Genomic DNA, 26,210 nt, shown 5'->3' with positions numbered 1-26,210 from the left:
CACACAGGACCTTCACCGCCTTCACTGGTTCTGATTTGAAAGAGCGGTAGAGCTGGGTATCATCTGCATACTGATGAACACCCAGCCCAAACCCCCTGATGATCTCTCCCAGCAGCTTCATATAAATATTAAAAAGCATGGGGGAGAGGACAGAGCCCTGAGGCACCCCTCAAGTGAGAACACTCATCCCCCCCCACCACTTTCTGGACACGGCCAAGGTTAAAGGAGCGGAACCACCGTATAACAATGCCCCCCAGCTCCCAGCCCCTCTAGATAGAGAAAACTGTTCTCTGTTTTCCCCATGCATGTGTACTTCCATAAATTTCCATTCTTTCCTCAAAGAATCCTGGGGGTTGTAGTTTGTTAAGGCTGCTGGAAGGTGTTAAAGGTAAAGGGACCCCTGACCGTTAGGTCCAGTCACGGATGACTCTGGGGTTGTGGCGCTCATCTCGCTTTATTGGCCGAGGGAGCCAGCGTACAGCTTCTGGGTCATGTGGCCAGCTTCTGGCAAACCAGAGCAGCGCACAGAAACGCCGTTTACCTTCCCGCCGGAGCGGTACCTATTTATCTACTTGCAGTTTGGCGTCCTTTCGAACTGCTAGGTCGGGAGGAGCAGGGACCAAGCAACAGGAGCTCACCCCGTAATGGGGATTCGAACCGCCTACTTTCTGATCAACAAGTCCTAGGCTCTGTGGTTTAACCCACAGTGCCACCCGCGTCCCTTGCTAGAAGATGTTAGGAGACTCCTATTCCCCTCCCTGAGCTACAATTCCCAAAGTCATTTAACAATCAATCCCTCTCCCCAGGGAATGCTGGGAATTATAGTTTTGGGATGGGAACAAGCGTTTCTCAGCACCCTTAACAAGCCACAGTTTTCAGGATTATTTGGGGAAAGCCATGGCTGCTTCAGGCAGTGTGATACTGCTTTAAAAGTTTGGTGCAGAAGTGGCCTTAAAAGTTTCCAACTCTGCAACCTTCTTGATTCCCCTTGATCATCTGCGTTACTCTTTCTCCTTCCACGAAATAATGAGCCTGGAGGCAGCCAAAAATGCAGCAACCGGGCAAGTCAGGTTGCGGAGGTGGAAAGCCAAAATGGCGCCCACAGCCCAGCAGCTCCTTTGATTTGACAAAACAGGCACTTCATGTTCCTTGCTGGAAGCTGGATCTTTGATTCTTCCCACCCCTGACCTGATTCGGAGTCTTAATGTGGGTGGGCACCCAGCAAGGTCTAGGATGCAGCTGTGTATGGGAGGCAGGAAATGCCTGGCCAGGGCCATTCTCGTCACTCGCAGAATGCTACGAAAAGAAAGAAAAGGTGCGGAAAGTAGCTTGAGAAAGCAGAGACAGTGAGGGGATTGGCAACCACTCAACAGCTCCAGCCTCGCAGCTGCCATGGGTTTCATCTACTCATTAATCTCCACCTGTTTCCTTTCACACCGTTTTGCTTTGCCCACATGGAAAGTGCTCCCTTGCGCTCAAACTAGAGTCCTGTTTGTCAGATGTCTGAAGACTTGTACTTAGTTTGTAGCCAGGGCCGGATTTAGGTTTGATGAGAGGGTCCTCAGAGCTGGGGGGCTGGGTTTAGTGAGGCGGCTGCGCCTTTGGGTCTCCTTGTTCCCAGATTCTTTGGCTGGATTCCCCTGATTGAATCACCCCTTAGTCTATCCAGTTGTCTTAAGTGTGAGTGAGTTGAAGCAAGGCTGGGAAGTGTGGGTTTTCCCATTTCTGCTTGGTGGGCTTTATAGGGGGCAGGGAGGCAAAGATCTCCATAACTGTAATATTTGCTAATTTCCCTGTTTTGTGAGCTTGAAGCAAAAAAAATCAAAATTCTGTGCCCATAAGGGCGAAATTCTGCAATCTGTATAAATTCTGGAGCCTGAGAAAACTGCACATACCTTTCCCAATTTGCATCGTGTGCTCTCCTTCTGCCAGTCACTCAGGGCCAGATTTAGGTTTGATGAGGCCCTCAGCTACCGAGGGCAATGGGGCCCTTCCTATGTCCAGCTGTCCTTTGGCAACAACAAATGGTTGCTGTTCTTTGTGTGGAATATATGCTGTATGGTAATTTATGGACCTCATAGGTATCTCAAGCCATTTGCTCGTGTTGCCATGCAACCAGTCCATGCAGAATGTAGGCACCCTATACAATGGTACCTTGAGTTACAAATGCCTCAGATTAGAAACGCTTCAGGTTACAAACTCCACTAACCTGGAAGAGTTACATCGAGTTGAGAACTTTGCCCCAGGATGAGAACAGAAATTGTCTGCCGCTGGAGCCATTAGCAAAAGCACGCCTCTGGTTAAGAACAGTTTCAGGTTAAGAACGGCCCTCTGGAACAAATTAAGTTTGTAACTGGAGGTACCATGGGGTCACGAAGAGTTGGACACAACTAAACGACTAAACAACAACAACAACTGGAGGTACCACTGTATATAGAAAGGAGCAAACCAGTGATATTTTAGGGAGCAGGCTAGCAGGCGGGGGCCATGACTTACATCATAGGAGCCTACACAACACAAAACACTGTTGCTGTATGTAGGTTTTATTTTATTTGTTTTTTTTAATCTTCTGTTTCGGAAATATACATCCAGGTTTTTTTCCTTCACTTTTTTTTTGGGGGGGGGGCACAAGAGATTGGGGCCCTAAACTATAGGCTGTTTAGCTTATATGTAAATCCGGCACTGCTTGTATCATCATCATCAAACCTTTTATTGGCATCACATACAAACATCCAAAATAAATCAATACAGAATTACCACTTCCCCAGTGGCACATAACATTTGCTAAAAGTAAGGAGGCAGAGCAGTCTATCATCACATCTCTTGGTCTGCAGTGTATTTCGATGACAAAAAACCAAATACAGTGGTGCCTCGCAAGACGAAAAGAATCCGTTCCGAGATTCTCTTCGTCTTGCAGTTTTTTCGTCTTGCGAAGCAAGCCCATTAGCGGCTTAGCGGATTAGCGCTATTAGCGGTTTAGCGGGCTTAGCGGATCAGCTGATAAGCGGCTTAGCGGCTTAGTGGATCAGCTGATAAGTGGCTTAGCGGCTTGGGGAAAAGGGGGGGGGGGAGGAAAAAAACCCTGCAGGAACTCGCAAGACATTTTCGTCTTGCGAAGCAAGCCCATAGGAAATTCGTTTTGCGAAGCACCTCCAAAACGGAAAACCCTTTCGTCTAGTGGGTTTTCCGTCTTGCGAGGCATTCGTCTCGCGGGGCACCACTGTAGAGATATTTAGCCCTAACTTGGTGAGCTCCTGATCATTCCCCAGTAATAGTAAATGTATGACCTCCAACTCTGGTTTCCATTTGGGGATACAGAGTTGATCTAGAAATTGCTGGCGGAGATTACATGTGTAAGGAGAACCATATGTGTAAGGGTTTCCACCAGGTGGTCTTCACATGGGCAAGTTCTTTCTCCTTCCACCCTGCCTGAGAACCTTCCCCAAAGGAGGTTTGATGGATTAGAATTAAACCTGGCCAGCGAAAATGCCCTTCTTTCTTGAGGGTGAAGCAGAAGGAGGTTTTCCCAGGGTGATGCTCATCCATTGCACTGCTTGCAGCTGTGGTGCTGTCTTGCCAAAGGCAAGGTGGTTCTTTTAAAATGAAATTCAGAAGCAATGCAGAATACACAAGTGAGTGAGAAGGTTAAAGATTTTATTCTAAGGCAGCAAGCGATGTATATGTCTCAAGCAAGCACTTCAACCTGCCACTTAGAAGTCCTCAAGAAGCAGTGAAGTGACTCCTCCAAGTAGTCCTTCGGTCGATCAGTCCGTTCAGAAGCTTCAAAGAAACTCTGCCCAAACTATCCGATTTTATAGATAACCTGTGTAGCTTTCAAGACTGGCTACATGCAGATCCTCCATTAGCTACCCACTCCCAATGCCTCACTTTCTCAAAACAAAGTCCAACTTCAAAGAAGCTACACAGCATTATCTTCCACAGCTGATTAAGGCAGCTGGGGGAGGAGCCCTTCACCTCCTCCCAACGTTCTCAGGACATTAAAGACTGTTCTCACACCATCAAAAAACTTCACAAGAGCAAGGGAAAGGGAAGGAACAGAGGCAGGAAGGGTAACCGTGTCAGATCACTAACTCCTCGATAATTTTTTTGTCTTCCGGGTGCATTTCTCATACAAGTGCCCGGTGTCTATTGGCACTGGTAGGGCAGAAGGCAGGGAGCCTGACACTAGGTGGCGCTGGAGCCAATGATGAGAATCATAGGAAAGCGGACGTGGAAGCAGAGGTGGAGCTAGCTGCTTGGGCACCCAGGGGCAGGGCTAGCTGCTTGCAGGCCGGGGCGAGCGTCCCAGGGGGCTGATTGGCCCAGAGGATGGATAGCGGATAACAGATTGAGGTTGAATCCTGACAACAGAAGTACTGTTTTGCGGGGCAGGGTGTGGGCAGGTGTGGGGGACTCCCTGGTCCTGAATGGGGCAACTGTGCCCCTGAAGGACCAGGTGCGCAGCCTGGGAGTCATTCTGGACTCACAGCTGTCCATGGAGGCACAGGTCAGTTCTGTGTCCAGGGCAGCTGTCTACCAGCTCCATCTGGTATGACACCCTCCTGACGTACAGACTATCTTGCCAGAGTGGTGCATGCTCTGGTTATCTCCCGCTAGGACTACTGCAATGTGCTCTACGTGGGGCTACCTTTAAAGGTGACCCAGAAACTACAAGTAATCCAGAATGCAGCTGCTGGACTGGAGACCACATAACACCAGTCCTGAAAGACCTACATTGGCGCCCAGTACATTTTTGAACACAATTCAACGTGTTGGTGCTGACCTTTAAAGCCCTAAATGGCCTCGGCCCAGTATACCTGAAGAAGCATCTCCACCCCCGTCGTTCTACCCAGACACTGAGGTCCAGCTCTGAGGGTCTTCTTGCGGTTCCCTCCCTGCGAGAAGTGAGGTTGCAGGGAACCAGGCACAGGGCCTTCTCGGTGGTGGCGCCCGCCCTGTGGAACGCCCTTCCATCAGATGTCAAGGAAATAAACAACTATCTGACTTTTAGAAGACATCTTTAGGGAAGTTTTTTAACATTTTATGTTTTATCTTGTTTTTAATATTCTGTTGGGAGCTGCCCAGAGTGGCGGGGGAAAACCCAGCCAGATGGGTGGGGTATAAATAAATTGTTGTTGTTGTTGTTACTTCTGAGTAGCCATAGGGCCGCAGTTCACATTACTGGCAACTTGGGATGTGCGCCTCATACGATTTCAACCATTACCTGTGATCCAGCCCCAGAGAGATTAACGGGGCTTGCTTCTGAGGAAGCCCATTCCCTGCTACTCTGGTTTGGCCAAGGATACTGCAACTGCTTTAAGGCACCCTGTTTTTGGTTTGTTATCTCCCCTCCCACCCCTCTCAGCCCTCTCAGCCCCCTCTTCCTCCAAGCTGGGAGAGAGCACTGGGACCCGAACCCGCCACCACTTTCCTTTGGCTCCTAGAGAATTTGGGACTCTGCATGACAAAGTAAGGAGTTGTGGCATTTTCATGACGGTCCGGGCAATTTTGGGACAGTTGGAGATTATGGCATGAGTTATCTGAGATCGTCTCCCCAAAAAGGAATACAGTGCAAAAGTTGACCAGTGCAACTGACCATTATTTGCTATCATATCGGGAATAAAATACCCCTGTCCTTTCCAAAAACAGAACAATTTTATTATTATTTAAAAAAAAGAGAGTAACTCAGGCTGAGAGGGACGTGGGTGGCACTGTGGGTTAAACCACAGAGCCTAGGGCTTGCTTATCAGAAGGTTGGGGGTTCAAATCCCCGCGACGGGGTGAGATCCCATTGCTTGGTCCCTTTTCCTGCCAACCCAGCAGTTTGAAAGCATATCAAAGTGCAAGTAGATAAATAGGTACCACTCTGGTGGGAAGGTAAACTGCATTTCTGTGCGCTGCTCTGGTTCGCCAGAAGCGGCTTAGTCATGCTGGCCACATGACCCGGAAGCTGTACACCGGCTCCCTCGGCCAATAAAGCGAGATGACGCTGCAACCCCAGAGTTGGTCACGACTGGACCTAATGGTCAGGGCTCCCTTTACCTTTAACTCAGGCCGAAATGACAGGATGACCATACATTTCTGTAAACCAGAAGTGATTTGTAGCCTTATTGGAGTTCAACCCATTCCTTCAGATGGTGGAAGCTCTACGAGGAACATGGAAGCATGGAATTGTAGGGTTGGAAGGGACCCCAAGAGTCATCTAGTCTTGCCCCCTGCAATGTAGGAATCACTGAAGGTGACAAAGACTGAAGGTGACAAACTCAAAAGTGCCATGAGATTGAATGTATCTTGTCCTGTACAGGTTTACCAGGACAACAAATCTTGCTTAGCTTTGCTAAATTCTGAAGGTTGTAAGCAAAGAACCAAATACTTGCAAATCAAGTTATTTCATGCAAGAGACTGTGTCAAACGAGGATTGATAAATGTGGTTTTCCCAGTAGTGAAGAATGGGTGCTTTTGAATTATGGTGCTGGAGGAGACTCTTGAGAGTCCCATGGACTGCAAGAAGATCAAACCTCTCCATTCTGAAGGAAATCAGCCCTGAGTGCTCACTGGAAGGACAGATCGTGAAGCTGAGGCTCCAAGACTTTGCCCACCTCATGAGAAGAGAAGACTCCCTGGAAAAGACCCTGATGTTGGGAAAGATGGAGGGCACAAGGAGAAGGGGATGACAGAGGATGAGATGGTGGGACAGTGTTCTCAAAGCTACAAACGTGAGTCTGACCAAACTGCGGGAGGCAGTGGAAGACAGGAGTGCCTGCTGTCCTCTGGTCCATGGGCAGGACTAAACAACTAAACAACAACAATCCAGGAAAAGAAATTCCTGCTGACCTTTTGTCGAAGGTTGCTAACGAGGAACAACTAAATGTGTTTGACCATATGTTGCAAATGTGTTAGATGCCACTGCAATAGTTGCAAAGGAAAAGGGGGAGGATGTTAGTATTTTCCACTGCCACAATTGCAGGGGGTCACGTGATCGGGTGATTTCATTTCTTATCACTGTGTGTGTGAGCGGAAGTGAAGCTGACAACTTCCGCTCTTTGTTCTCTGTTCAGCTAAGGGCTAGAGAGGATGTGTGAGAAGCCGCTCACACAGCCTGCCATGTTTCTTTCGTTTTCTTTGCTGTAAATAATAAAATGCTTGATGCCACAATTCCTGCACAAATTTGCTTTCGCTGACTCTGCTAGTGTGCTGTATATCATGCACATGTCTTTCGGATGTGTGTCGATGCTTTCTACGGGACTCCGTCATGTGATCCTCCTGTTAGTCCCACCCCCTGCAATTCAGGAATCACAGCAAGAAGATTGAAGTTGACAAACTCAAAAGCGCCACGTGTACTCAGAAGAGAGAGTTTATTGGTATGAACCCAGCCCAGAACAGATGACATTTAACCTCAGGCACTCTGGGGGGCCAGGACACTGGGTGACTTGTGCTGTTGGGAAGGAAGGACCTCTCCTCTGGGACATTTCCATTTCTCCATGATTCTGGACATGTTGAAATCCTGATTTAACGTTTCTTCTCCAAAGGAACTCTGCACAGGAAGGGATGTTTCCCTGTACATGGCACAGCTTTCCATGTTAAATAATCTGGAAGAAAAGAGGTTTTTTATATACATAAAACTTTTCTATTGCCCCTTCTCAGTTCATAATTTACAGAGTAGTCTGCAGATATATGAATGGTCTGTCTGTTGATCTTTCAGCTTGAAACCCAGCCAGATGGGCAGAGGATGATGATGATGATGATGAAACTCATATTATTATTTTTGCAGTTTTATTTATTTATTAAAGTTCTTATGTTGCATCAGTAAACATTATCATATTACATCACAAGGCTTATTATACTATAATTTTCAGCATATATACAAAGTTTATATACTTAAAGAAGAAAGAAAAAAAGGACAAAAATCTTTATCATTAATACATTGGTTTTCCAGTGTCCTAATTTCTTCCAGTAACTTTTTCATTTCTTCTTTTTGTCCCCACCCCACCCCCTCAATTTACTGGATTCCCTAATACTAATTCCCCTCATCACTGCTTTCATTGTATCCCATATTATTGCTCGAGTACTTTGCCCTTTCTCATTAATTTGCCTTATGTCTAATATTTTTTTTCCTATTGTGAGGATTCCAGACGTCTCTCCCCCCTGCCAAGAACACGGCAATTTGTTGTTGTTGTTTAGTTGTTTAGTCGTGTCCGACTCTTCGTGACCCCATGGACCAGAGCACCCCAGGCACCTCTGTCCTCCACTACCTCCCGCAGTTTGGTCAAACTCATGCTGGTAACCTCGAAAACGCTATCCAACCATCTCGTCCTCTGTCACCCCCTTCTCCTTGTGCCCTCCATCTTTCCCAGCATCAGTGTCTTCTCCAGGGAGTCTTCTCTTCTCATGAGGTGGCCAAAGTACTGGAGCCTCAGCTTCACGATCTGTCCTTCCAGTGAGCACTCAGGGCTGATTTCCTTAAGAATGGATGCGTTTGATCTTCTTGCAGTCCATGGGACTCTCAAGTGTCTTCTCCAGCACCAGAATTCAAAAGCATCCATTCTTCGGCGATCAGCCTTCTTTATGGTCCAGCTCTCACTTCCATACATCACTACTGGGAAAACCATGGCTTTAACTATACGGACCTTTGTTGGCAAGGTGACGTCTCTACTTCTCACGGCAAGCTGACGGTTTAATTGCGCTTAGATTTATTAGTATTTACACAGTAGTTACATTCCAAGCTCCCCAGCTCTAGTCCTCTGGTGAAGACGTTGAGCCAACTGAAGGGCAGGTTTTTCGCCAACAGGACATACTCCATCGGCCGACTTACCTCCTGTTGGCCTGATGCTAAGCCTGGACTCTGCCCCTTCTGCTAGCCCATGGGGACTTGGGAACAGCATGTCCCTACTTTCCTGAATTAGTCTCTACCCTCCTCTGAGTGATGTCTAAAAGCTGCAGTTCCTCTGGAGCCTGGCCTGTCTCCATCTGACCTATGCTATCTTGGGAATTTCCAGCCTGCACCTTACAACCTTACAACTCTGCCCCTTCTGCTAGCCCATGGGGACTTGGGAACAGCCTGTCCCTCCTTCTCTGAATTACCGTATTTTTCGCTCTATAGGGCGCACCGGACCATAGGGTGCACCTAGTTTTTTTTGGGGGGGGGAATAAAGGGGGGAAATTATTATTTTTTCCCAGCCCCCAGAGGCTGTGCACGGCTTTGGCAGAAGCCAAGACAGCGAGGGGGGTGGATCCCGCTCACTGTCTTGGCTTCCTTTTTAGCCGCGGGGCTGGGGCGGCGGGAGCCCGAGCTTCCCCCGACCCCAGGCCCCAGAACGAGTCAGTGAGCTGGGGGCGAGGTTGCATGCAACATCGTCTTTGCTCCCAGAGCTTGCCGCTATCTGCAAGCCTTCGGAGCCCGGCGGGAATGTGTCCTTTTTATTTAAAATACATCTTTGGGTTATTTGTGGGGCATAGGAATTTGTTCTTTTTTTCTTCTTCCCCAAAATATAGTCTGGCTCCCCACAAGGTCTGAGGAACAGTGGACCGGCCCCCTGCTGAAAAGGTTTGCTGACCCCTGCCTTAAAGCACCTGCTCCTGGAGCAAATTGTGACGCCTCCAACTCACCTTCTGCCATCAGCTCGACACACAGCTCATCCCCACTGGCTTGTGAGGCCTGCCCAGGTGCCCAATTGTGATAGGAGACTACGGAGGAATCGGTCCATTTCCATGCTTTGCCCTGTAGAAAGACCAAAGAGGTGGGACTCTTTGCCGAGGAATAAGCAACAACTCTCTCCTCCCCTAAACTTAACACTGTGCCCATTGGTGGTGGAGGGTCCTGCTCAGGCAGTGAGGAGGTGCTTCTGGAGAAAAGTGAGGCTCCTCAATTCTGGAGGAGAGGGCTACAGAAGTCTCCTAGCCAGGATGGCTATGTTCTGCCTCCACTGTTGAAGGCAGCAAAGCTTCTGGATCCCAGTTGCTGGAAACCACGGGAAGGGAAAGGGCCCTTGTGCTTGAATCCTGCTAACACGTTTCTCCCAGGCATCTGGGCTAGATGGATGCTAGACTAATTGGGCCATTGGCCAGATCCAGCAGATTCTTCTTAGGAGAAGCAGGTGGGCACAATGCCGTCTTCCTGCTCTACAGCTACACCTTAGATAAGGTAAACTTTATTCACACTAGCCAACGGCCATGGCAACATAAAACAAGCAATATAGACCTTAGATAGACTGCAGTTCCCACACTCAGAATACTGATAGAAGGAGAAGCCAAGGTTGCTTCTACTAACCTTCTGAAGGTCGTAGGACTGCAGTCCAATCCAGACAGGTTTCCCAGCTTTATAGAGGGATTTGACATATGCAGCCACTACAGACATTTCTTGAGCAGTCATGATGGAGGCCAGGTGGCCATTTCCCCCAGAAGATTGGCACTGCTCCTGGGAGAGATCACGGACAAAAGGTTTCACTTTAGAGAGCAGGAGATGCCACTTGAATTGGGTTGAACATCTCAGCAGGCTTCTCAGTCATTGTGCAACTCTCAGCAGTAAGAGGAGACATTTATCTTTTTCTTCTCCAAATCAGCATTCTTGCTCCACAAGAAGAAGGGTGTAAGCAGAAGGCAGGAAAACTGGCACTGGGGAACCCTAATTTACAGCTCCCTCCTGCCTTGTAACTGGCAGCTTGACTTATCCTTGACCGGAGCGATGTCATCATGCCATGTCTTCCCCACCCCCTCCCTGCCACACCATTGGCTGCTGCAGGTGGAAGGGAGAGAAATGTTTGATGTGCTGATGATGTCACACCAGATGGATGAGGAGCCCTAAACAGCTTCAGCCCAGTATACCTGAAGGAGCATCTCCACCCCCATTGTCCAGCCCAGACCCTGAAATCCAGCTCCGAAGGCCTTCTGGTGGTTCCCTCACTGCAAGAAGTGAGATTACAGGGAACCAAGCAGAGGGCCTTCTTGGTGGTGGCGCCCGTGCTGTGGAACGCCCTCCCAGCAGATTTCAAGGAGATAAAGAAATACACAACTTTTAGAAAACATCTGAAGGAAGAGTTTTTGAACACTTAATGTTTATTATGCTTTTATATCCAGTATTTTTCGCTCTATAGGACACACTGGACCATAGGACGCACCAGACCATAGGACGCACCGGACCATAGGAGGGGGAGAACAGGGGGGAAAAAATTCTCCCCCTCTCTGCTCAGCGCCCCTTCAGCGAAGCGGCAGGAGAAACTGAGCCCCTTCCATTTCTCCTCCTGCTTCGCTGAAGGGGCGCTGCGCAGCTCTCCCGGCTTCAGCAAAAGGAACCTGAAGCCTTCGGAGTGCAGCGCGAGTTCCCGCTGCACTCCAAAGGTTTCAGGCGGCTATCCCTGAAGCTTGGAGAGCGAGAGGGGTCGGTGCGCACCAACCCCTCTCGCTCTCCAGGCTTCAGCGAAAGCAACGCGAAGCCTCCAGAGCGCGGAGGGAGCACTCCCTCTGCGCTTCGGAGGCTTCGCATTGCTATCACTGAAGCCAAGGAGCCTGCATTCGCTCCATAGGACGCACACACATTTCCCCTTCATTTTTGGAGGGGGAAAAGTGCGTCCTATAGAGTGAAAAATATGGTATGTTGGAAGCTATACATATGTTGCAACCCAGCCAGATGGGCAAGGTAAAATTATTATTATTATTATTATTATTGACATGCTATTAGGATAGAGCAGTCAAACAAATCAAGTGTGAAGTAGTGGGCAGAATTCTGACTTAGTACCTAGGACACCTGCAGAACTGAAACTTGGTTAAGCAAAATTCCTTTGGATTTTCTACAAGACCTGATAAGATTCAATTCAGTGCATAAGATCGGGGCTGCTGCAGAACAGCAGAAGTCTGGATGAGCCTTGAAGTATTGCCAAACTATACTGGCAGGGCTCTGCCCCACCTTGCCCTCGTGGCCAGCCTACCATGGGTACATGTGGAAAATGCTCACCGTTTAAAGCCTGCTAGATTATTGCAGAAAAATAGGGGGAACAAGCATTCTCAGACTGCACCCCCTGGTTTGGCCCAGGCCTGCTCCTTACCTCTGCCTCTTTAAACTTCAGGGGAACCTGGATGAAGAGTCCGTAGCAGCTTTTCTCAAAGAATAGCCAGCCACTGGGGCAGGAAGAACCTGCTGAGCTGGCTAGAGAAGAGGGAAAACATGAGCTGTGGTCAAGAGAGCTTGGCTTCGTGGATCAGAATACAGAAATACAACCGTTTCCTGCAGGTGGGGAAATCCACTCAGGGCATAAATAGGGGGCAGTAGACCTTTAATGGAAGGTTGCCTTTAATGGAAGACCAGTGAAGGCTGAAGCCAACAGCTGAGGGGGAAAGAGGGGAAGTTTTTTGGCTGGAGGCTGATGGACTTTCACCAGCAAAATGTTGAACTCAAAGACTCTAGTGGTGACTGCAGAACTTTTCCAAACATAACCCACCCCAAATTTCTCTAGTGAATGTCCCACATTTTCCTATTAAGAAGAGCCTGCTGGATTAGGCCACCGAACTAGTCCATCCTCCTGTTGGGAATTCCATTCCACCCTTTGCAGCAGATATGTGGATTGTTACATGCCACAAGTCTGTTTACATTCCAGCACAGATTGTTGGCGTGAGCGGAACTTCCGCTCCGTATTGCTTTTGTTTTCTCTCTCCGAGCAGAACGGCAAGGAGAGAAGCCACGTTTTCTTTGTCCTGATTTATGTATAATAAATGCGTAGTTTAGTATCGTATCCACGCCTCGGGCCTGATCTGTTGTGCAGTTTACACCGCTGAGTACAGTGGTGCCCCGCAAGACGAATGCCTCGCAAGACGGAAAACCCGCTAGACGAAAGCGTTTTCCGTTTTTGAGTTGCTTCGCAAGACAATTTTCCCTATGGGCTTGCTTTGCAAGACGAAACGTCTTGCTAGTCTTGCAATTTTTTCCCCGCTCCCCCCCCCTTTTCTAAGCCGCTTAGCCGCTAATAGCCTTTTAGCAGCTAAGCTGCTAAGCCTTTAATAGCCGCTAAGCCGCTAAACCGCTAATAGCGCTAATCCGCTAAGCTGCTAATAGGGTTGCTTCGCAAGACGAAAAAGCCGCTAGACGAAGAGAATCGCGGAACGGATTCTTTTCGTCTTGCGAGGCACCGCTGAGTAATGTGTGCACTGCAGCTTGAGTCGCAGACACACGTCAGAGGAGGATGACTGATGGATCTCCGCAGCGGCAAGGCTGAGAGGGGAGACGCTCCAGCTGGGTCCGAGCCAGCTGGCTTTTCATCCCCGGTTCTGACACCTCCTGCTCTCACAGTAGCCAACCACATGCCTGTGGGAAACCTCAAAGCAGGATTCAAGCACAGGAGGCGTCTCCCCTCCTGCAGTTTCCGGCAAGTGGTATTCAGAAGCATTGCTTCCTCCAACTGTGGAGGCTTATGCATCATTGCTAGCAGCCATTGCTAGCCCTCTTCTCCTCCATGAATTGGCCCAACCCTCTTTTAAAGCCATCCAAATTGGTGGCCATTGCTGCTTCCTGAAGGAGCAAGTTCTATAGTTTAAATATGTGCTGCATGAAAAGGGAACTACTTTTATTATGGCCTAGGACCCTCGTACCTATGGGACCACCTCTCCCGTTATGCCCCATGGAGGACCTTAAGGTCCATAAATAGCAACACCCTAGAGGTCCCGGGCCCTAAGGAAGTTAGATTAGCCTCAACCAGAGCCAGGGTCTTCTCAACACTGGCTCTGGCCTGGTGGAACGCTCTCTCTCGTGAGACCAGGCCCCTGCAGGATCTGATTTCTTTCCGCAGAATCTGTAAGACAGAGTTGTTCCACCTGGCCTTCGGCTTGGAATCAATTTGATTCCCTCCCCCTCTTCCTTTTCCTTTCCCCTCCTGTGATAGAATTCCTATTTGGGGACTTCCCTGGCTTTTTTCTGGCCCATGTAGGACCAGTCTGGATAGTTGGCCTTGGTGAAGACTAGGCTTGTTCATGTCATACTAAGCTACCAGTTAGTGTCATCGGTGATGCAAGCATGAAGGAGTCCTCAAGCTGGGGGCCAACACCATAGGAGCCCATCCAGGATGTACCTTGCAGAAAGGAGATGACCAGGAAGCTCAGAAGGGGAAGATGGAAGGAAGCACCTGGTCCCATCTTTACCTGCCAGGAAAGAACAAAATGAAAAGGTAGCTAGGCAGAGGGCCTTCTTGGTGGTGGCACCTGCCCCATGGAACACCCTCTCACCAGATGTTAAGGAGATAAACAACTATCTGATGTTTAGAAGACATCTGAAGGCAGCCCTGCTTGGGGAACTTGGGGAAGTTTTTAATGACTGATGTTTTAATGTATTCTTAATCTTTTGTTGGAAGCTGCCTGGAGTGGCTGGGGAAACCCAGCCCAATCGGCGGGGTATAATAATAATAATAATAATAATAATAATAATAATAATAATAATTTATTATTTATACCCCGCCCATCTGGCTGGGTTTCCCCAGCCACTCTGGGTGACTTCCAACAGAACACCAAAATACAATAACCTATTAAACATTAAAAGCTTCCCTAAACAGGGCTGTCTTCAGATGTCTTCTAAATGTTTTGTAGGTTTTCCCCTCTAAGTAATAAATAAATAAGTAATAAATTATTATTATTATTATTATTATTATTATTATTATTATTATTATTATTATTATTATGGAAGGAAGCTGTAAAAGAATACTGCCGAAAGACCAGAGAGATCCCATATTCAAAACAACTTCTCCATTCAGTCGATTCTCAATGCGATGGAAGGGCTTCATGAAGTGATGCAAGTTTCCCATTGTCTGGTTTTAATTCACTAGGCTTCAGCGCCCCCCCCCCCTGCACCCCTCGTTCCTCTTTGAATCCCCGCAAGGTAATCCCACTACCCACCACAAGGGGTGCTGCTGCCCACTTTGGGAACCATTGTCCCAGATTTACCTTTGTGGACTTGGTTCCCTTCGGAGCAACTTGTGAGAGTTATTTACTCCTCTCTGTGGGCCTGCCTCCGATTAGCTTGCCAGAGTGACTAAAACATCTATTACTTTTGTGCAAGATGTGTAGTATCTCTGCGCTATTTGATTGCAGAAAGGAATGGACATGACAAGAAGCACAAACAAATTTTCATTAAAAAACCATAGGTTCTAGTGGAGCATGTATGCATTTAGATAACATTTTCTGCCTTCCATTACATTTCCTGAACATGCACCGAAGCGACTCAGAACCCAATCCAGGATTCCATCAGGTGGACAGACATCATTGCAATAGTCGTGGTTATCTGCAATCTTTTGCTCATTGCTCAGGTACTTTATTCCATAAGGAAATTTCTCCCTGTACCAGAAGGCATAAAACAACTTCATGGTCAGCTGACCAGTTTATCAGATAAAGCCAAAGAAACGCAAATTTAATAAACTAGCAGCCTACAACAAGACAACCAAATCTATTGTTAAACCCTTCCAAATCCAAAATGTCCGTGTTCTCAAGAAGTAGCCAGTCTTTCAACCAGCAGAAAGCTGCCGATTCATAATACAGTCTTAAGTCCGGCAGGGCAAACCCCCCTCTGTCTTTTGCATCAGTTAATATCTTAAATTTTATTCTGGGCTTTTTGCCCTGCCAGACAAATTTGGATATGTCTTTCTGCCACTTCCTGAAACAGTCCATTTTGTCCACAATCTGTAATGTCTGAAACAAAAATAACATTCTAGGCAATACATTCATCTTGATAACAGCAATTCGGCCTAACAAGGAAAGTCTCAAACTTGACCATATTTCTAGATCTTTTTTTACCTCTGTCCAACATTTATCATAGTTGTCTTTAAATAAATTCACATTCTTAGATGTCAAGTTAATCCCCAAGTATTTCACTTTCTTTGCCACCGTTAATCCTGTTTCACTCTGAAACCTCTCTTTTTCAACGTTTGTTAGATTTTTCTCCAATACTTTGGTTTTTTGCTTATTCAACTTAAATCCTGCTACTTGACCAAATACTTGAACTAATTCTAAAACTCTTTTCGTACTGGTGTCTGGCTGTTGGAAGGCATAAAACAACTTCACGGTCAGCTGACCAGTTTCTCAGAATAAGCCAAAGAAACGCATTTAATAAACTAGCAGCCTGCAACAAGACAGACTGTCTTGGCAGTAGCCTTAAAAAACACCACAACCTGCCTATTAGGTTTAATGGAAATATTTCTGATTTTAGTAATGCAGATAACGTTCATAGTAATCTTCTGAGGCTATTGGAAGAACCAGCATATTCACCAATGGTTGTAAATGGTGGTGGTGACAGAAAGGTTGTGTGAAAGCTTCGGTTCCACCACCGAAACTTTCCATCCTTTTCTTAAAGCCAAATGCCCCAATGCAAAGTGCAGGCTCCCCAAGAGTCCATCTGACAAGCAAAAGGGGTCTGAGGAAAGCAGGGTGAACATGGATACTGATGGAATCGTAGAATTGTGGAATGAGAAAGTTCTCCAAAGGTCCTCTAGTCCTCTAGTCCAGACCCAGTTTCTCAGTACAATTCAGTTTCTGAGCACAATTCAAAGTGCTGGTGCTGACCTTGAAAGCCCGAAATGGCCTCGGCCCAGTATACCTGAAGGAGCGTCTCCACCGCCATCATTCAGCCCGGACAGCGCGCTTCTCCTCGCCGCCAGCCTCCAAACCAGGTCGGGGAACCGAAACCTGGGGCGCGCTGTGCAGCGTGCCCCAGGCTTCAAGATGCAGGCTGCTATCCGCAAGCCTAGGGAGCCTGATGGGAACTCCCGCGGGCTCCCAAGGCTTGCAGAGAGCTTCCTGAAGCCTGGAGAGCGAGAGGGGTCGGTGCGCAACGACCCCTCTCGCTCTCCAGGCTTCAGCGAAAGCCTGCATTCGCCCCATAGGATGCACACAGATTTCCCCTTCATTTTTGGAGGGGGAAAAGTGCTTCCTATAGGGCAAAAAATACGGTAGACTGTAGAAGTGGACCCCCGGTCCTCAGTCTTTTTTTCGGTTCCACCACCGAAACTTTCCATCTTTTTCTTAAAGCCAAATGCCCCAATGCGAATTACAGGCTCCCCAAGAGTGCATCTGACAAGCAAAAGGGATCTGAGGAAAGCAGGGTGAACATGGATAATGATGGAATTGTAGAATTGTGGAATGAGAAAGTTCTCCAAAGATATTTACTCATCTCTGTGTTCCTGCCTCCGCTTAGCTTGCCAGAGTGACTAAAACATCTATTACTTTTATGCAAGATGTGAAGTATCTCTGCGCTACTTGATATCTGAAAGGAATGGACATGACAAGAAGCACAAACAAATTTGCATTAAAAAAACAGAGGTTCTGGTGGAGCACGTATGCATGTAGATAACATTTTTCGCCTTCCATTATATTTCCTGAACATGCACCGAAGCGACTCAGAACCCAACCCAGGATTCCATCAGGTGGACGGACATCATTGCAATAGTCGTGGTTATCTGCAATCTTTTGCTCATTGCTCAGGTACTTTATTCCCTAAGGAAATTTCTCCCTGTACCAGAAGGCATAAAACAACTTCACGGTCAGCTGACCAGTTTATCAGATAAAGCCAAAGAAATGCAAATTTAATAAACTAGCAGCCTGCAAGAAGACAGACTGTCTCGGCGGTAGCCTTAAAAAACACCGCAAACTGCCTGTTAGGTTTAATGGAAATATTTCTGATTTTAGTAATGCAGATAACGTTCATAGTAATCTTCTGAGGCTATTGGAAGAACCAGCATATTCACCAATGGTGGTAAATGGTGGTGACAGAAAGGTTGTGTGAAAGCTTTTTACTGCTCAGCACAAAATAGACTGTAGAAGTGGACCCCAGGTCTTCAGTCTTTTTTTCGGTTCCACCACCGAAACTTTCCATCTTTTTCTTAAAGCCAAATGCCCCAATGCAAAGTGCAGGCTCCCCAAGAGTCCATCTGACAAGCAAAAGGGATCTGAGGAAAGCAGGGTGAACATGGATACTGACGGAATCGTAGAATTGTGGAATGAGAAAGTTCTCCAAAGGTCCTCTAGTCCAGACCCTTGCAACCAGTGGCGTAGCGTGGGGGGTGCCAGGGGTGCCGGCCGCACTGGGCGCCACATCTGGGGGGGGGTGAGTCCAGAGGGAAGGGACAAGTTCCTTCCTCCGCCGGGCTCCCCGCCACCACCGCCAGCCTTGCGCCCTAGCGCGCGCGCGCCCCGTCGCCGCTGCGGCTGTGCTCCACTCACTGCTCGCAGGAGGAGCAGCCGCTGCAGCAGCGCCGACGCCGCCACCAACGCCTGGCCGGGCACGGGCAGCCTCCGCACCCAGCCGACGCCGCCATCCCCTCGGCCCAGCCACAGGAGGCGGCTGCTTCTGCTGACTGGGAGGGAGGAGAGCTCCAAGGGGCCTCGCCGCGCCCTGCGCTCCCCAAAACCCTCCGAGAGGAAGTCGGCGGGAGGGCGAGGGTCTCCCGGCGGAAGGGGGCGCCGCTGGCTCCGGCTCTCAGCGCAAGTCTCAGCCGGGGGGGGGCGATGGCGGAGTGCAGCTGGAAGCCCCTGGACCCGGCCGGGAGGAGGAGAGGCGCTCGCCAAGCCCGGATATGGAGCGCCTCGGAGCGCGGGCTCCACCTACAGCCCAAGGAGAGGAGGGGGCGGGGAGGCGCCCAAGGGGAGGGGGCTTCGGCTGCCTCGGCCTGCGGGGGCTCCGCAAATAATAAATTTAATAAATTCCTGCTGAGCCTTTGGGGGGGTCCTTGGTTCCTTCGCTCGCCCCCAGCCCCAGTGGCGTAGCGTGGGGGGTGCAGGGGGGCCAGGCGCAACATCTGGGGGGGCGCGCTCGCACTCAAGTGCTAAAATCCACGGGTTAGGGGGCGCAAATTACTTGCCTTGTCCCGGGTGCTGACAACCCACGCTACGCCACTGCTTGCAACGCAGAAATCACAACCGAGGCATCCATGAGAGGTGGCCATCCAAGCTCTGTTTAAAAAGCTCAAAGGAACCAGAGTCCACCAGGGAGTCTGTTCCTTTGTCAAACAGCTCTTACCGCCAGAAAGTTCTTCCTAATGTTGAGTCAGACTCTCCTTTCTTATCATCTGAGTCTACGGGTTCAGGTCCTCCACTGCAGAGCAGCAGAAAGCAAGCTTGCTCCGTCTTCCACGTGATTTGTGCTTCAGATTTGTGGAGATGGCTATCTCATTCAAAGCCAAGTGGTTTAGTTGTGTGCCGTTAGTTAACGTTTCTGGGAAGTTATTAGCCGAATCCTCTGGGGGATGGAGAAATAATATTTTGGAACAAGGAGTACAAGATGGGGTGATGGTTTGGGAGATGTTGTGTGCCTAACAGGAGTTATTGATGCAACACTGTAATACAAGGGTCACACGACTGGTGGCAGGTGATTCTTTCAGATTAGAGCCTTTTCAAGAAAAAAACAAAATGACGCAAACCTTCTTAGGAATAGCAGAAGGTGACAGCAGTCACAAAATTAAAAGACGCCTGCTTCTTGGGAGGAAAGCGATGACAAACCTAGACAGCATCTTAAAAAGCAGAGACATCACCTTGCCAACAAAGGTCCCTAAAGTTAAAGCTCTGGTTTCCCACTTCTGAACCCAAAAGCATCTGCATCAGCAAAAGCATTAGGCATTCATGTTCTGCTTTAAATGTGGCAGCTAGACTGGTGACTGGGAGTGGCTGCTGAGACCACAAAACACCAGTCTTGAAAGACCAGCATTAGCTCCCAGTACGTTACTGAGCACAATTCAAAGTGTTGGTGCTGACCTTGAAAGCCGGAAACGGCCTCGGTCCTGTATACCTGAAGGAGCATCTCCACCCCCATCATTCAGCCCAGTCACTGAGGTCCAGCTCCGAGGGTCTTCTGGCGGTTCCCTCCCTGCGAGAAGTGAGGTTACAGTGAACCAGGCAGAGGGCCTTCTTGGTGGTGGCACCTGCCCCACGGAAAACCCTCTCATCAGATATTAAGGAGATAAACAACTATCTGACGTTTAGAAGACATCTGAAGGCAGCCCTGCTTGGGGAACTTGGGGAAGTTTTTAATGACTGATGTTTTAATGTATTCTTAATCTTTTGTTGGAAGCTGCCTGGAGTGGCTGGGGAAACCCAGCCCAATCGGCGGGGTATAATAATAATAATAATAATAATAATAATAATAATAATAATAATAATTTATTATTTATACCCCGCCCATCTGGCTGGGTTTCCCCAGCCACTCTGGGTGACTTCCAACAGAACACCAAAATACAATAACCTATTAAACATTAAAAGCTTCCCTAAACAGGGCTGTCTTCAGATGTCTTCTAAATGTTTTGTAGGTTTTACCCTCTAAGTAATAAATAAATAAGTAATACATTATTATTATTATTATTATTATTATTATTATTATTATTATTATTATTATGGAAGGAAGCTGTAAAAGAATACTGCCAAAAGACCAGAGAGATCCCATATTCAAAACAACTTCTCCATTCAGTCGATTCTCAATGCGATGGAAGGGCTTCATGAAGTGATGCAAGTTTCCCATTGCCTGGTTTTAATTCACTAAGCTTCAGCGCCCCCCCCCCTGCACCCCTCGTTCCTCTTTGAATCCCCGCAAGCTAATAACACTGCCCATCACAATGGGTGCTGCGGCCGCTTTGGGAACCATTGTCCCAGAGTTACCTTTGTGGACTTGGTTCCCTTCGGAGCAACTTGTGAGAGTTATTTACTCCTCTCTGTGGGCCTGCCTCCGATTAGCTTGCCAGAGTGACTAAAACATCTATTACTTTTGTGCAAGATGTGTAGTATCTCTGCGCTATTTGATTGCAGAAAGGAATGGACATGACAAGAAGCACAAACAAATTTGCATTAAAAAAACAGAGGTTCTAGTGGAGCATGTATGCATTTAGATAACATTTTCCGCCTTCCATTACATTTCCTGAACATGCACTGAAGCAACTCAGAACCCAACCCAGGATTCCATCAGGTGGATGGACATCATTGCAATAGTCGTGGTTATCTGCAATCTTTTGCTCATTGCTCAGGTACTTTATTCCATAAGGAAATTTCTCCCTGTACCAGAAGGCATAAAACAACTTCACGGTCAGCTGACCAGTTTCTCAGAATAAGCCAAAGAAACACATTTAATAAACTAGCAGCCTGCAAGAAGACAGACTGTCTCGGCGGTAGCCTTAAAAAAAAGCGCAAACTGCCTGTTAGGTTTAATGGAAATATTTCTGATTTTAGTAATGCAGATAACGTTCATAGTAATCTTCTGAGACTATTGGAAGAACCAGCATATTCACCAATGGTTGTAAATGGTGGTGGTGACAGAAAGGTTGTGTGAAAGCTTCGGTTCCACCACCGAAGCTTTCACACAACCTTTTTTTTCTCAAAGCCAAATGCCCCAATGCAAAGTGCAGGCTCCCCAAGAGTGCATGTGACAAGCAAAAGGGGTGTGAGGAAAGCAGGGTGAACATGGATACTGATGGAATCGTAGAATTGTGGAATGAGAAAGTTCTCCAAAGGTCCTCTAGTCCTCTAGTCCAGACCCAGTTTCTCAGTACAATTCAGTTTCTGAGCACAATTCAAAGTGCTGGTGCTGACCTTGAAAGCCTGAAATGGCCTCGGCCCAGTATACCTGAAGGAGCGTCTCCACCGCCATCATTCAGCCTGGACAGCGCGCTTCTCCTCGCCGCCAGCCTCCAAACCAGGTCAGGGAACCGAAACCCGGGGCGCGCTATGCAGCGTGCCCCAGGCTTCAAGATACAGGCTGCTATCCGCAAGCCTAGGGAGCCTGACAGGAACTCCCGCGGGCTCCCAAGGATTGCAGAGAGCTTCCTGAAGCCTGGAGAGCGAGAGGGGTCGGTGCGCAACGACCCCTCTCGCTCTCCAGGCTTCAGCGAAAGCCTGCATTCGCCCCATAGGATGCACACAGATTTCCCCTTCATTTTTGGAGAGGAAAAAGTGCTTCCTATAGGGCAAAAAATACGGTAGACTGTAGAAGTGGACCCCAGGTCCTCAGTCTTTTTTTCGGTTCCACCACTGAAACTTTCCATCTTTTTCTTAAAGCCAAATGCCCCAATGCAAAGTGCAGGCTCCCCAAGAGTGCATCTGACAAGCAAAAGGGATCTGAGGAAAGCAGGGTGAACATGGATACTGACGGAATTGTAGAATTGTGGAATGAGAAAGTTCTCCAAAGATATTTACTCATCTCTGTGTTCCTGCCTCCGCTTAGCTTGCCAGAGTGACTAAAACATCTATTACTTTTATGCAAGATGTGAAGTATCTCTGCGCTACTTGATATCCGAAAGGAATGGACATGACAAGAAGCACAAACAAATTTGCATTAAAAAAACAGAGGTTCTGGTGGAGCATGTATACATGTAGATAACATTTTCCGCCTTCCATTATATTTCCTGAACATGCACCGAAGCGACTCAGAACCCAACCCAGGATTCCATCAGGTGGACGGACATCATTGCAATAGTCGTGGTTATCTGCAATCTTTTGCTCATTGCTCAGGCACTTTATTCCATAAGGAAATTTCTCCCTGTACCAGAAGGCATAAAACAACTTCACGGTCAGCTGACCAGTTTATCAGATAAAGCCAAAGAAACGCACATTTAATAAACTAGCAGCCTACAACAAGACAGACTGTCTCGGCGGTAGCCTTAAAAAACACCGCAAACTGCCTGTTAGGTTTAATGGAAATATTTCTGATTTTAGTAATGCAGATAACGTTCATAGTAATCTTCTGAGGCTATTGGAAGAACCAGCATATTCTCCAATGGTGGTAAATGGTGGTGGTGACAGAAAGGTTGTGTGAAAGCTTTTTACTGCTCAGCACAAAATAGACTGTAGAAGTGGACCCCAGGTCTTCAGTCTTTTTTTCGGTTCCACCACCAAAACTTTCCATCTTTTTCTTAAAGCCAAATGCCCCAATGCAAAGTGCAGGCTCCCCAAGAGTGCATCTGACAAGCAAAAGGGATCTGAGGAAAGCAGGGTGAACATGGATACTGACGGAATCGTAGAATTGTGGAATGAGAAAGTTCTCCAAAGGTCCTCTAGTCCAGACCCTTGCAACCAGTGGCGTAGCGTGGGGGGTGCGAGGGGTGCCGGCCGCACTGGGCGCAACATCTGGGGGGGTGTGAGTCCAGAGGGAAGGGACAAGTTCCTTCCTCCGCCGGGCTCCCCGCCGCCACCGCCAGCCTTGCGCCCTAGCCCGCGTGCGCCCCCCGCCGCCGCTGCGGCTGTGCTCCACTCACTGCTCGCAGGAGGAGCAGCCGCTGCAGCAGCTCCGACGCCGCCACCGACGCCTGGCCGGGCACAGGCAGCCTCCGCACCCCACCGACGCCGCCATCCCCTCGGCCCAGCCACAGGAGGCGGCTGCTTCTGCTGACTGGGAGGGAGGAGAGCTCCAAGGGGCCGCGCCGCGCCCTGCGCTCCCCAAAACCCTCCGAGAGGAAGTCGGCGGGAGGGCGAGGGTCTCCCGGCGGAGGGGGCGCCGCTGGCTCCGGCTCTCAGCGCAAGTCTCAGCCGCAGGGGGGGGGGGGCGATGGCGGAGTGCAGCTGGAAGCCCCTGGACCCGGCCGGGAGGAGGAGAGGCGCTCGCCAAGCCCGGATATGGAGCGCCTCGGAGCGCGGGCTCCACCTACAGCCCAAGGAGAGGAGGGGGCGGGGAGGCGCCCAAGGGGAGGGGGCTTCGGCTGCCTCGGCCCGCGGGGGCTCCGCAAATAATAAATTTAATAAATTCCTGCTGAGCCTTTGGGGGGGTCCTTGGTTCCTTCGCTCGCCCCCAGCCCCAGTGGCGTAGCGTGGGGGGTGCAGGGGGGCCAGGCGCAACATCTGGGGGGGCGCGCTCGCACTCAAGTGCTAAAATCCACGGGTTAGGGGGCGCAAATTACTTGCCTTGTCCCGGGTGCTGACAACCCACGCTACGCCACTGCTTGCAACGCAGAAATCACAACCGAGGCATCCATGAGAGGTGGCCATCCAAGCTCTGTTTAAAAAGCTCAAAGGAACCAGAGTCCACCAGGGAGTCTGTTCCTTTGTCAAACAGCTCTTACCGCCAGAAAGTTCTTCCTAATGTTGAGTCAGACTCTCCTTTCTTATCATCTGAGTCTACGGGTTCAGGTCCTCCACTGCAGAGCAGCAGAAAGCAAGCTTGCTCCGTCTTCCACGTGATTTGTGCTTCAGATTTGTGGAGATGGCTATCTCATTCAAAGCCAAGTGGTTTAGTTGTGTGCCGTTAGTTAACGTTTCTGGGAAGTTATTAGCCAAATCCTCTGGGGGATGGAGAAATAATATTTTGGAACAAGGAGTACAAGATGGGGTGATGGTTTGGGAGATGTTGTGTGCCTAACAGGAGTTATTGATGCAACACTGTAATACAAGGGTCACACGACTGGTGGCAGGTGATTCTTTCAGATTAGAGCCTTTTCAAGAAAAAAACAAAATGACGCAAACCTTCTTAGGAATAGCAGAAGGTGACAGCAGTCACAAAATTAAAAGACGCCTGCTTCTTGGGAGGAAAGCGATGACAAACCTAGACAGCATCTTAAAAAGCAGAGACATCACCTTGCCAACAAAGGTCCCTAAAGTTAAAGCTCTGGTTTCCCACTTCCGAACCCAAAAGCATCTGCATCAGCAAAAGCATTAGGCATTCATGTTCTGCTTTAAATGTGGCAGCTAGACTGGTGACTGGGAGTGGCTGCTGAGACCACAAAACACCAGTCTTGAAAGACCAGCATTAGCTCCCAGTACGTTACTGAGCACAATTCAAAGTGTTGGTGCTGACCTTGAAAGCCCGAAACTGCCTTGACCCAGTATACCTGAAGGAGCGTCTCCACCCCCATCATCCCGGACACTGAGGTCCAGCTCTGAGGGTCTTTTGGTGGTTCCCTCACTGCAATAAGTGAGTTTACAGGGAAGTAGGCCTTCTTGGTGGTGGCACCTGCCCCATGGAACACCCTCTCATCAGATATTAAGGAGATAAACAACTATCTGACGTTTAGAAGACATCTGAAGGCAGCCCTGCTTGGGGAACTTGGGGAAGTTTTTAATGACTGATGTTTTAATGTATTCTTAATCTTTTGTTGGAAGCTGCCTGGAGTGGCTGGGGAAACCCAGCCCGATCGGTGGGGTATAATAATAATAATAATAATAATAATAATAATAATAATAATAATAATTTATTAATACCCTGCCCATCTGGCTGGCTCCCAACAGAACACCAAAATACAATAACCTATTAAACATTAAAAGCTTCCCTAAACAGGGCTGCCTTCATATGTCTTCTAAAAGTTTGGTAGTTATTTTTCTCTAAGTAATAAATAAATACATAATAAATTATTATTATTATTATTATTATTATTATTATTATTATTATTATTATTATTATTATTATTATTATTATTGAAGGAAGCTGTAAAAGAATACTGCCGAAAGACCAGAGAGATCCCATATTCAAAACAACTTCTAGATTCAGTCCATTCTTTTCTTTTCTTTTTTTAAGAGATTGAGATTCTCAATGCGATGGAAGAGCTTCATGAAGTGATGCAAGTTTCCCATTGTCTGGTTTTAATTCACTAGGCTTCAGCGCCCCCCTCCCTGCCCCCCTCGTTCCTCTTTGAATTCCCGCAAGGTAATCCCACTACCCACCACAAGGGGTGCTGCTGCCCACTTTGGGAACCATTGTCCCAGATTTACCTTTGTGGACTTGGTTCCCTTCGGAGCAACTTGTGAGAGGTATTTACTCATCTCTGTGGCCCTGCCTCCGATTAGCTTGCCAGAGTGACTAAAACATCTATTACTTTTATGCAAGATGTGAAGTATCTCTGCGCTATTTGATTGCAGAAAGGAATGGACATGACAAGAAGAACAAACAAATTTGCATTAAAAAAACAGAGGTTCTAGTGGAGCATGTATACATGTAGATAACATTTTCCGCCTTCCATTACATTTCCTGAACATGCACCGAAGCGACTCAGAACCCAACCCAGGATTCCATCAGGTGGACAGACATCATTGCAATAGTCATGGTTATCTGCAATCTTTTGCTCATTGCTCAGGCACTTTATTCCATAAGGAAATTTCTCCATGTACCAGAAGGCATAAAACAACTTCACGGTCAGCTGACCAGTTTATCAGATAAAGCCAAAGAAATGCAAATTTAATAAACTAGCAGCCTGCAAGAAGACAGACTGTCTCGGCAGTAGCCTTAAAAAACACCGCAAACTGCCTGTTAGGTTTAATGGAAATATTTCTGATTTTAGTAATGCAGA

Source organism: Podarcis muralis, chromosome 10, assembly GCF_964188315.1.
Source record: "Podarcis muralis chromosome 10, rPodMur119.hap1.1, whole genome shotgun sequence".
NCBI classification, from domain to species: domain Eukaryota; kingdom Metazoa; phylum Chordata; class Lepidosauria; order Squamata; family Lacertidae; genus Podarcis; species Podarcis muralis.
Note: the sequence above shows the minus strand (reverse complement) of the source record.